At 45.4% G+C, this 12,833-nt stretch overlaps 5 non-coding genes across 5 annotated transcripts; 1 reads left to right on the top strand and 4 right to left on the bottom strand.

The window, feature by feature from the left end:
- Positions 1-6,558: 6,558 nt before the first annotated feature.
- Positions 6,559-6,674, bottom strand: LOC135005045 (U5 spliceosomal RNA). The gene has a single exon (XR_010205737.1). It is a non-coding gene; the product is annotated as a U5 spliceosomal RNA (small nuclear RNA).
- A 275-nt stretch (positions 6,675-6,949) lies between these two features.
- LOC135005009 (U5 spliceosomal RNA) lies at positions 6,950-7,065 on the bottom strand. Its single transcript, XR_010205701.1, has one exon. It is a non-coding gene; the product is annotated as a U5 spliceosomal RNA (small nuclear RNA).
- A 286-nt stretch (positions 7,066-7,351) lies between these two features.
- LOC135005036 (U5 spliceosomal RNA) lies at positions 7,352-7,467 on the bottom strand. The gene has a single exon (XR_010205728.1). It is a non-coding gene; the product is annotated as a U5 spliceosomal RNA (small nuclear RNA).
- A 270-nt stretch (positions 7,468-7,737) lies between these two features.
- On the bottom strand, positions 7,738-7,853 carry LOC135005013 (U5 spliceosomal RNA). Its single transcript, XR_010205705.1, has one exon. It is a non-coding gene; the product is annotated as a U5 spliceosomal RNA (small nuclear RNA).
- Positions 7,854-7,997: 144 nt separating this feature from the next.
- Positions 7,998-8,160, top strand: LOC135005026 (U1 spliceosomal RNA). Its single transcript, XR_010205718.1, has one exon. It is a non-coding gene; the product is annotated as a U1 spliceosomal RNA (small nuclear RNA).
- The last annotated feature ends 4,673 nt before the right edge of the window (positions 8,161-12,833 follow it).

The raw sequence follows: 12,833 nt of genomic DNA on the forward strand, positions 1-12,833 counted from the left end.
CCCTTGTGCTGCCTCAGTTGGATCTCCTTCACTTGACAGGGGGTGCCCGAGCAGCAATCCTCCACAGCTCTAGCCCAACTCCTACTTACCTGCCAGGTGAGATACTATGATGTTCACTGTTAGGGCAATCAGGATGTGGAATTCCCTGCCAGGGAAGGTGGTAATGGCGGACTCTGTAATTGGATTTAAAAAAGGAATGGATACATTTCTGAATGAAAAAGCTATCCAAGGTTATAATACTTAAAATATCAACATGGTTAATCCGGGGGTAACATGAGTTATAGTAGCTAACTAGTCATAAAACATTATTCAGCAAGTATGTAGAATCATCACAACTTAAAACAGGTTGAACACGATGGGCAATTTGCCTCTATTCAACCTCAAAAAATATGTTACTATATGTTACTATATTACTATGTTACTGTAGTATACAGAACACCACAATGTAATGAGCACTGATAGTGAGCACTGATGAGGATACTAGAACTGACACTGAGCAGCAAGATGCAGCACTGGACTATTAGTAATGTACTGTAGTATGCTGAGCACCACAATGCAGCACAAGACAATGAGCAGTGATACTGAGCACTGATGAGGATACTACTGAGAACTGACACTGAGCAGGAGAGACACACTACTAGTATTACTGAGCAGCAATAAGTAACCACTGATACTGAGCACTGATATTGAGATTTCCACTGAGAGAACATAGCCACGTCCTCTCCGCTCTCTCTTCAATGCACGAGTAAAAATGGCGGCAACGCGCAGCTCTTTATATGGAATCCGAATCTCGAGAGAATCCGACAGCGGGATGATGACATTTTCCCTTGTTCAGGTTTTCCGAGTCAGGCGGGAACAACCGAGCCTGCCTCGGACCAGTGTAAACCACGTGGAGTTCGTCGGGAATTCGGTTCTCGGAGAACCGAACCCGCTCCTCTCTACCTTATACCCATCAATTTTTTTATTTTCAATCTAAGCCCCTGCAGTTTTCTGTAAGCATCTGCTTCGCTATGATGATCAACAAGTCACAAGGGCAAACACTCAGGGCTTGAGGCGTAGATCTTAGGACCAGCTGCTACAAGCATGGCAGAGGTGTCACTATCACTGGTGACACCCAGAGAGGTGGCGAAGGAGATTGTAATGCAGTGCGCGCAGATAAGCAGCGCAATGGTAAAAAGGAGGCATGGTTTCATAGGTAGGGGCGTGGCCTGGTGGCCTGAATCTACATTTTGTTGCTCCGGGTGTCCCGGGGGTTGGGGGCTGCACCCGGGGACTAGTGTGTGTGCGGTGCTGGCTCCTGCACAGTGACAGGGCATGGCCACCCATCATGACACCTCCATTCTTGACCATGCTGTAATTGCAGTCGCACTGCAGTTCAGCGTGATCATAAAAAATGGTGTAGCCTCCTGCTGGTGCAGACTGTATGTGCGCGCAGGAAGCCGCCACCATTTTTGTGATCACAGCGGCTGAATGTGATGTCATACAGCCGCTGTGACCACGCCCCCTGTGTCTCCTCCGTTGCAGACCCCATTTTGAAGCCTTGCCCCCGCACCGCTCCATCCCTGACTTGGAAATGGAGTGTTGCTGACCCCCCTCCCCCCCCCCCGCCCCGATTGACAGGCAGAGGCGATCGCATTCTCTGCGGGGTGCCGCAGAAAATGCAGGCACATGCGTATGCTGTTAGCAATTTTTGCAGTTGGATCGCTTATTGTGATTGCATTCCAACCTGAATCAGGCCCTATTACCTATCACAATGCGCTGCGGGCAGTACAAAATTGGGTTAATATAGGAGTAAAACTCCCAGACCTGTGCTCCTTAACTGTACCTGGTGGCTAGTGGAGCGGCTGCCCAGTAATCAGTGTCCACGCCAGTGCGCACACGGTCCACCCCCTACGGCCACGCTCCCCTTCATCAGCGGCCTCGTGATCCGGAAGGGCGGTGTGTGTGTGACTGACCTTAGGAAGAAACTGGAGCCTCCGCTGCAGTGACCCAGCAACCAGGGCACGGGAGTATACAGCGCCGCTGGGAGTGATGAAGCTGCAGTAAAGATGTCTATTAGACCTAGCCTGCTGCAGCCCTTGTAGATTCTCATAAAACAAGTTCTTCTTTTCTTGTCAAAATTAATAGCTAAGAATAGGCTGCCTGAGGCAGGCCCCTGTTAAGTGGCCTGCTACTGAAGGCACCAACTACAAACTGAGCTCCCTGTTCATGGAAGCGGGGTTATAGAGGAGGATGCGCTGAGCATCTTGGGAACAGTCAAAAGCTTTGAGCCGGTTGGTGCCTCAGATCAAGATCCTACTCTACACCCCAATGTGAATCCTTGTGGAGTCCAGTGTACCCCACAGAAGAAATTAATGTGTCACACCCATTGGCAGCAACCTTAGAATAGCTGCTGACGGGCACAATTGAGAAAGGAAGGGGGGGGGGGGGACATTTGAATCCAGCACATAGATGCAATTCAAATATGTAATTTGTACCTTCCTATTTTAAAATATAATGGATGAACCTCACCCTGTGAGAACAATCTTCATGATCAAGAGATCTCATATGCAAAATAAGTATGAGTTGGGATAGGGCTGGGGAGGGTGGCTGCTCGGGCAGCCCCTCCCCCGTCAAGTTAAGGAGATTCAACTGAGGACGCACAAGGGAACTCTCGTCTGGGGACAACAACTGCAGGGAGACCACATCTGTTCAGATGAACATGGGAGGGTGGAAGGCTGCCTAATATTGAAGCACCATCAAATATCAAACCATATGCAACAACTAGTACAAGCATTCCTGGGGGAAGGTCTGCAGAAGACGGATTTGCATACGGTGATGTCATCCAAGATGTGGGCCAAAGTTGGCTGGAACCCTCATCTGCATATGAAAAGAGAAAAGGGGCATGCAGGGCATGGCGGCCTTTTGCGGTGCTTGGATGACCCCTAGTTCGCATTAAACACCCCCACCCTCCTTTGGTGTGGGGCTCATGTTGGCCATGCCCCATCCCCTGAAGCATTCAAGCTGATTTCTTGCAGCAGCTGGGCACTGTAACAGCTCCAGAGCTGTTCTGTAAGGCAAGTAAAAGGGTGTGGGCCCTGCAGCACCACCTGTAGTTCGCATTGTGCGTTGGAAGGCACAAAGTAAGCAGACGGGAGGAGAAGTCAGGATAGTGCGCAAGGGCATCCTTTTCTCTTAGTCCGTAGAGGATGCTGGGGTCACATTAAGAACCATGGGGTATAGACGGGATCCGCAAGAGACATGGGCACTTTAAGACTTTCAAAGGGTGTGAACTGGCTCCTCCCTCTATGCCCCTCCTCCAGACTCCAGTTATAGGAACTGTGCCCAGGGAGACGGACATTTCGAGGAAAGGATTTATTGTTAAACTAAGGTGAGCATCTTACCAGCTCACACCTTAAGCATGCCGCAGAACGTGGCATTCAACAGAACACAAGCCAACGGCATGAACAATTGCAGCAAAAAGCTGACCAGAACCATAACATAACATGTGTATAACCACAAGTAATAACTGCAGACACAGTATGGACTGGGACGGGTGCCCAGCATCCTCTACGGACTAAGAGAAAAGGATTTACCGGTAGGTATTAAAATCCTATTTTCTCATACGACCTAGAGGATGCTGGGGTCACATTAAGAACCATGGGGTTATACCAAAGCTCTTGAACGGGTGGGAGAGTGCGTACGACTCTGCAGCACCGAATGACCCAACTTGAGGTTATCATCAGCCAAGGTATCAAACTTGTAAAACTTAGCAAAAGTGTTTACTAAATAGCTGCTCGGCAAAGTTGCAATGCCGAGACTCCCCGACCAGCTGCCCAGGATGAACCCACCTTTCTAGTAGAATGGGTCTTCACCTAATTCAGTAACGGCAATCCTGCCATGGAATGAGCATGCTGAATCTTACCACAGATCCAGCGCATAATGGTCTACATGGAAGCAGGACACCCAATCCTGTTGGGAGCATACAGGACAAACAGAGCCTCTGTTTTCCTAATCTGAACCGTTCTGGTGACATAAATTTTCAAAGTTCTGACCACAGCCAGAGACTTTGACTCAACGAAGGTGTCAGTGGCCAAAGGCACCATGTGGAAAGATGAACCACCTTCGGCAGAAATTGTTGACGTGTCCTCAATTCTGCTCTATCTTCATGAAAGATCAAATAAAGGCTCTTGTGATACTGCATGGTTTGTACTGTTTTCCATGTGCTCCCAGATCTTTCAAGCAAGTAGCATGGTCAAGAAAGTTCTGTTTGAAAAGAAACAACATTTACTGTCATTGTTATAGAATTTGGGAGAAAAAACAAGAAGAAATCTGCACTGTTGACGCACTGGACAGAATGAATGAATCATAAAATATAACCTTTATTAAGTATGTATTAAAATTGGATAAATATTAATATTATTATCCCAAACTGCAGTGAAACATAAAGGTTAAAATCACAGAACTAACATACATGTGCATAAGAAGAATAAAGAGATGTGAAAAAAAGGTTTAAAAAGCGTGTCCGTGTGTGATTATTTTTGAAGGCACAACCCTGGCGGGGTTGTTTATATAGATATATATGTTGCTAATAATCACTTTCTAGCGTAATGTTATTAAATAGCTGTTAGTATCTATGTCGTCAGGTACCACTGGGTCGTATCCTATATACTCCCTTCACTCAATAGGGGTTACCTCCCGGGAAGCCATCCCCATTGGCGAATTTGTGGGGGTGATTGAGTATAACCGGTAAGCTAACCTCCAATTTGTGGGGTGCTTAGGTAGATGGGGATCACTTATTTCTCTGTGTCCCCTAAGACTATATTCCTAAATTCAATACCACAGGGGGATAGCTTTCTATATCGGATAAGGAATCACTTGATAGGGAAATCTCTATGCATCATGGAAAGATCATATTTATTAATATCCAAACTAAAAAAATGATGAATAGCTTTAATTTAGCTGTTTAGATATAGTTAATTGGCGAGATATACCAACAGGTGCGGTTGCCTTAAGGAATATGGCAATTCCAATATAAATAGCAGCCCTCCTTCATATAATCAGCCAGATCTTATTAAATCTGGTCCAGATATAGCCGTTCAGATATACTTAATTGACAACATATATCAATCGGTGGGGTTGCCTTAAGGAATATAGCAATTCCAATTCTCATATAAATAGCAACCTTCCTTCATATATTCAGCCAGATCTTATTTAATCTGATCTAGGCGTAGGCAATAATGCTTTCCTTAGAGGTATAGCCACCTCAATTCTTATTAGGAAGCAAAGTGTCTGTCATAATGGTTTATCCAATTCATCTAAGAAATAATATATTCCATGTGTCAGAGATTCATTACTCTCTATTTACACTGTTAAAGAGTTAATTCTTATTATGTTACAGTGTAATGAAATTATCATATAGGGAGATGTGGCAATTCCATGTGCTATATATATAATAACCCTTAGTGGTCCAGATTCCACAATGAGGAATTTTCTTATAAACCGCTGAAACACACAGCTGTTTGACTGACTTCCAAATATATCTATCTCACTTTGTAACAGTCTTATGATAGAGAAACTGTTACATATTCGGTCACTTAGTTATCTAAAGGTAAACAGACTCAGTGTGAGGGTAATATAATATATCAAATGCGCTGTCAATAATCGTGGTAACTGGTGTAATAATGTGGTATATTGAGTATGCTAGTAAGGCATATAACTGCTCTCCAGCCTTTAAGTGTTACCAATCAATTTGTTACACTGTAAAGGATTTATGGTGTCCTGTTAGGACATGCAGCTGCTAGGCTGACTCAAAGATTTATCCATTTGTAACAATTATGTAACAGTTATATACATGTTACTGGTATTACATAGAAATAGTATGACACAGGCCAGCAGTCCCATGTGTCTAGATTCCACAATAGGAGATTTTCTTTGTCTTATAAACTGCTGGAACACACAGCTGCTAGACTGACTTCAAATATATATATTACTTTGTAACAGTCTTATAGTAAAGAGACTGTTACACACTGTCATTTAGTTATCTCAAGGTTAGCAGATTCTGTGTGAGGATAGTGTTCTGTTAGAACATGCAGCTGCTAGGCTGACTCATAGAAAATGTATCCATTTGTAACAAATGACACATACAGCATTAAATTAATATCTATAGCAGCCCATGTGACATCTCTACTCTTATCATAATTGTCTGGTTATTGCCAATCTGGACAGCAGGTGTGATATATATTCACTAGTCCCAATATCCCATCATATAAATATACCCACACTGATATACTTTCTTATCAAGAGTTATTAGTAGCTATCTGTATGCACTTTAGACATTGTATCTGCTAAGTGACATCATATCTAGTGTATTCCTTTCTTATATCTCAGCTTCTATTCCCTATTAGTGGAGACTAACAGCTAACATCATAATCATATATTTTTGTTTTATAACATTTCACATGAGTCAAATACACGCGGACACGCCGTGCCCTACACGTGTGTTTTACTGCATCTATGGCAACTTACATTAAAGCTAACAAGAAAGCACACTCGTTCTGTCTTTAAACTGATAAAAGAAACCCCAATAATATGGGGCATGCAAAAATTGAGATAAAACTCAGTTTTGCTCCTCTCCACGGAAATCTTTAATAAAAGGCGAAATATTTGTTAGTTCTGAAGAGAAACCAGAGCATGACCAAGATTCCACCTGTCGCCTGAGTGCCATGCCAGCAGTTCTCATTGAGCTCAAAGTGAGCACCCAATTTGAAAGAAAGATAGCAGATTTCTCACCAGGCTTCCCCTAGCTATAAACATGGTTTGTACTCTTTTCCATGTGTTCCCAGATCTTTCAAGCAATTAGTATAGTCAAGAAAGTTCTGTTTGAAAAGAAACAAACATTTACTGTCATTTCTATGCAAATGAGCTTACATTAAAGCACACTCGTTCTATCTTTAAACAGATAAAATAAAACCCCAATAAGATGGGGAATGCAAAATTTGAGATAAAACTCAGTTTTGCTCCTCTCCACGGAAATCTTTAGTAAAAGGCGAAAGATTTGTTCGTTCTGAAGAGAAACCAGAGCATGACCAAGATTCCACCTGTCGCCTGAGTGCCATGCCAGCAGTCCTCATTCAGCTCAAAGTGAGCACCCAATTTGAAAGAAAGAAAGCAGATTTCTCACCAGGCTTCCCCTTGCTATAAGCATGGTTTGTACTCTTTTCCATGTGCTCCCAGATCTTTCAAGCAAGTAGCATGGTCAAGAAAGTTCTGTTTGAAAAGAAACAGACATTTACTGTCATTGTTATACAAATAAACTTACATTAAAGCCAACAAGAAAGCACACTCATTCTGTCCTTAAACTGATAAAAGAAACCCCAATAATATGGGGCATGCAAAAATTGAGATAAAACTCAGTTTTGCTCCTCTCCACGGAAATCTTTAATAAATGGCGAAAGATTTGTTCATTCTGAAGAGAAACCAGAGCATGACCAAGATTCCACCTGTCGCCTGAGTGCCATGCCAGCAGTCCTCATTCAGATCAAAGTGAGCGCCCAATTTGAAAGAAAGCAGATTTCTCACCTGGCTTCTCCTTGCTATAAGCATGGTTTGTACTGTATTCCATGTGCTCCCAGATCTTTCAAGCAAGTAGCATGGTCAAGAAAGTTCTGTTTGAAAAGAAACAAACATTTACTGTAATTTCTATGCAAATGAGCTTTCATTAAAGCACACTCATTCTATCTTTAAACCGATAAAAGAAAATCCAAAAAGATGGGGCATGCAAAAATTGAGGTAAAACTCAGTTTTGCTCCTCTCCACGGAAATCTTTAGTAAAAGGCGAAAGATTTGTTCGTTCTGAAGAGAAGCCAGAGCATGACCAAGATTTTCATCTGAAAATATGTGTTCTCCCTGCAGTTGTTGTCCCCAGATGAGAGTTCCCTTGTGCTGCCTCAGTTGAATCTCCTTTACTTGACAGAGATGTGCCTGAGCAGCGGCCCTCCCCAGCCCTATCCCAAATCATACTTATTTTGCATAGGAGATACCATGGTCATGAAGATTGTTCTCCCAGGGTGAGGTTCATTCATTGCATTCTGGGTATGCTGACCCCTGTGATTTCCCCAATGTGGGAAACTCGACTGCATTATTTGTGGTAGTGGGGGACTGTGTTTGTGCTTTCCTCTGGTCAGCTCTGGTAAAAGTCAGATTTCTTTGTCTCAGATCTTCCTCTAGCCTTGTTCTTCTTTCGAGAGTTCCCTTGTGCTGCCTCAGTTGGATCTCCTTCACTTGACAGGGGGTGCCCGAGCAGCAATCCTCCACAGCTCTAGCCCAACTCCTACTTACCTGCCAGGTGAGATACTATGATCTTTACTGTTAGGGCAATCAGGATGTGGAATTCCCTGCCAGGGAAGGTGGTAATGGCGGACTCTGTAATTGGATTTAAAAAAGGAATGGATACATTTCTGAATGAAAAAGCTATCTAAGGTTATAATACTTAAAATATCAACATGGTTAATCCGGGGGTAACATGAGTTATAGTAGCTAACTAGTCATAAAACATTATTCAGCAAGTATGTAGAATCATCACAACTTAAAACAGGTTGAACACGATGGGCAATTTGCCTCTATTCAACCTCAAAAACTATGTTACTATATGTTACTATATTACTATGTTACTGTAGTATACAGAAAACCAAAATGCAATGAACAGTGATAGTGAGCACTGATGAGGATACTAGAACTGACACTGAGCAGCAAGATGCAGCACTGGACTATTAGTAATGTACTGTAGTATGCTGAGCACCACAATGCAGCACAAGACAATGAGCAGTGATACTGAGCACTGATGAGGATACTACTGAGAACTGACACTGAGCAGGAGAGACACACTACTAGTATTACTGAGCAGCAATAAGTAACCACTGATACTGAGCACTGATATTGAGATTTCCACTGAGAGAACATAGCCACGTCCATTCCGCTCTCTCTTCAATGCACGAGTAAAAATGGCGGCAACGCGCAGCTCTTTATATGGAATCCGAATCTCGCGAGAATCCGACAGCGGGATGATGACATTTTCCCTTGTTCAGGTTTTGCGAGTCAGGCGGGAACAACCGAGCCTGCCTCGGACCAGTGTAAACAACGTGGAGTTCGTGGGGAATTCGGTTCTCGGAGAACCGAACCCGCTCCTCTCTACCTTATACCAATCAATTTTTTTATTTTCAATCTAAGCCCCTGCAGTTTTCTGTAAGCATCTGCTTCGCTATGATGATCAACAAGTCACAAGGGCAAACACTCAGGGCTTGAGGCGTAGATCTTAGGACCAGCTGCTACAAGCATGGCAGAGGTGTCACTATCACTGGTGACACCCAGAGAGGTGGCGAGGGAGATTGTAATGCAGTGCGCGCAGATAAGCAGCGCAATGGTAAAAAGGAGGCATGGTTTCATAGGTAGGGGCGTGGCCTGGTGGCCTGAATCTACATTTTGTTGCTCCGGGTGTCCCGGGGGTTGGGGGCTGCACCCGGGGACTAGTGTGTGAGCGGTGCTGGCTCCTGCACAGTGAAAGGGCATGGCCACCCAGCATGACGCCTCCCTTCTTGACCATGCTGTAATTGCAGTCGCACTGCAGTTCAGCGTGATCATAAAAAATGGTGTAGCCTCCTGCTGGTGCAGACTGTATGTGCGCGCAGGAAGCCGCCACCATTTTTGTGATCACAGCGGCTGAATGTGATGTCATACAGCCGCTGTGACCACGCCCCCTGTGTCTACTCCGTTGCAGACCCCATTTTGAAGCCTTGCCCCCGCACCGCTCCATCCCTGACTTGGAAATGGAGTGTTGCTGACCCACCTATCCCCCCCCGCCCCGATTGACAGGCAGAGGCGATCGCATTCTCTGCGGGGTGCCGCAGAAAATGCAGGCACATGCGTATGCTCTTAGCAATTTTTGCAGTTGGATCGCTTATTGTGATTGCAATCCAACCTGAATCAGGCCCTATTACCTATCACAATGCGCTGCGGGCAGTACAAAATTGGGTTAATATAGGAGAAAAACCCCCAGACCTGTGCTCCTTAACTGTACCTGGTGGCTAGTGGAGCGGCTGCCCAGTAATCAGTGTCCACGCCAGTGCGCACACGGTCCACCCCCTACGGCCACGCTCCCCTTCATCAGCGGCCTCGTGATCCGGAAGGGTGGTGTGTGTGTGACTGACCTTAGGATGAAACCGGACCCTCCGCTGCAGTGACCCAGCAACCAGGGCACGGGAGTATACAGCGCCGCTGGGAGTGATGAAGCTGCAGTAAAGATGTCTATTAGACCTAGCCTGCTGCAGCCCTTGTAGATTCTCATAAAACAAGTTCTTCTTTTCTTGTCAAAATTTATAGCTAAGAATAGGCTGCCTGAGGCAGGCCCCTGTTAAGTGGCCTGCTACTGAAGGCACCAACTACAAACTGAGCTCCCTGTTCATGGAAGCGGGGTTATAGAGGAGAATGCACTGAGCATCTTGGGAACAGTCAAAAGCTTTGAGCCGGTTGGTGCCTCAGATCAAGATCCTACTCTACACCCCAATGTGAATCCTTGTGGAGTCCAGTGTACCCCACAGAAGAAATTAATGTGTCACACCCATTGGCAGCAACCTTAGAATAGCTGCTGACGGGCACAATTGAGAAAGGAAGGGGGGGGGGGGGACATTTGAATCCAGCACATAAATGCAATTCAAATATGTAATTTGTACCTTCCTATTTTAAAATATAATGGATGAACCTCACCCTGTGAGAACAATCTTCATGATCAAGAGATCTCATATGCAAAATAAGTATGAGTTGGGATAGGGCTGGGGAGGGTGGCTGCTCGGGCAGCCCCTCCCCCGTCAAGTTAAGGAGATTCAACTGAGGAAGCACAAGGGAACTCTCGTCTGGGGACAACAACTGCAGGGAGACCACATCTTTTCAGATGAACATGGGAGGGCGGAAGGCTGCCTAATACTGAAGCACCATCAAATATCAAACCATATGCAACATCTAGTACAAGCCTTCCTGGGGGAAGGTCTGCAGCAGACGGATTTGCATACAGTGATGTTATTCAAGCAGTGGGCCAAAGTTGGCTGGAACCCTCATCTGCATATGAAAAGAGAAAAGGGGCGTGCAGGGCATGGCGGCCTTTTGCAGTGCTTGGATGACCCCTAGTTCTCATTAAACACCCCCACCCTCCTTTGGTGTGGGGCTCATGTTGGCCATGCCCCATCCCCTGAAGCATTCAAGCTGATTTCTTGCAGCAGCTGGGCACTGTAACAGCTCCAGAGCTGTTCTGTAAGGCAAGTAAAAGGGTGTGGGCCCTGCAGCACCACCTGTAGTTTGCATTGTGCGTTGGAAGGCACAAAGTAAGCAGACGGGAGGAGAAGTCAGGATAGTGCGCAAGGGCATCCTTTTCTCTTAGTCCGTAGAGGATGCTGGGGTCACATTAAGAACCATGGGGTATAGACGGGATCCGCAAGAGACATGGGCACTTTAAGACTATCAAAGGGTGTGAACTGGCTCCTCCCTCTATGCCCCTCCTCCAGACTCCAGTTATAGGAACTGTGCCCATGGAGACGGACATTTCGAGGAAAGGATTTATTGTTAAACTAAGGTGAGCATCTTACCAGCTCACACCTTAAGCATGCCGCAGAACGTGGCATTCAACAGAACACAAGCCAACGGCATGAATAATTGCAGCAAAAAGCTGACCAGAACCATAACACAACATGTGTATAACCACAAGTAATAACTGCAGACACAGTATGGACTGGGACGGGTGCCCAGCATCCTCTACAGACTAAGAGAAAAGGATTTACCGGTAGGTATTAAAATCCTATTTTCTCATACGACCTAGAGGATGCTGGGGTCACATTAAGAACCATGGGGTTATACCAAAGCTCTTGAACGGGTGGAAGAGTGCGTACGACTCTGCAGCACCGAATGACCCAACTTGAAGTTATCATCGGCCAAGGTATCAAACTTGTAAAACTTAGCAAAAGTGTTTACTAAATAGCTGCTCGGCAAAGTTGCAATGCCGAGACTCCCCGACCAGCTGCCCAGGATGAACCCACCTTTCTAGTAGAATGGGTCTTCACCTAATTCAGTAACGGCAATCCTGCCATGGAATGAGCATGCTGAATCTTACCACAGATCCAGCGCATAATGGTCTACATGGAAGCAGGACACCCAATCCTGTTGGGAGCATACAGGACAAACAGAGCCTCTGTTTTCCTAATCTGAACCGTTCTGGTGACATAAATTTTCAAAGTTCTGACCACAGCCAGAGACTTTGACTCAACGAAGGTGTCAGTGGCCAAAGGCACCATGTGGAAAGATGAACCACCTTCGGCAGAAATTGTTGACGTGTCCTCAATTCTGCTCTATCTTCATGAAAGATCAAATAAAGGCTCTTGTGATACTGCATGGTTTGTACTGTTTTCCATGTGCTCCCAGATCTTTCAAGCAAGTAGCATGGTCAAGAAAGTTCTGTTTGAAAAGAAACAAACATTTACTGTCATTGTTATGCAAATAAACTTACATTAAAGCTAACCAGAAAGCACACTCGTTCTGTCTTTAAACTGATAAAAGAAACCCCAATAATATGGGCATACCTCCCAACTTTGTCGGCTCGCAAAGAGGGACACACGCGCGGCGAAGTCGCACGCGCTCCCAAAAAGGGCGTGGCCTAAGTAAAAAGGGGCATGGCTTCGCGGGAGGACCCGCGATCGCGAGTCACGCCCCCGTTTTCGGCACTGAGGGGGCATGCCCAGCGCTCTGTGAGCCGCTGGCATGCCACCTCTCCCTCTGACTTCAGTGAATAGACGCTGTGCGCACAGCGACTATTC

This window comes from Pseudophryne corroboree, unplaced genomic scaffold (genome assembly GCF_028390025.1).
Source record: "Pseudophryne corroboree isolate aPseCor3 unplaced genomic scaffold, aPseCor3.hap2 scaffold_195, whole genome shotgun sequence".
NCBI classification, from domain to species: domain Eukaryota; kingdom Metazoa; phylum Chordata; class Amphibia; order Anura; family Myobatrachidae; genus Pseudophryne; species Pseudophryne corroboree.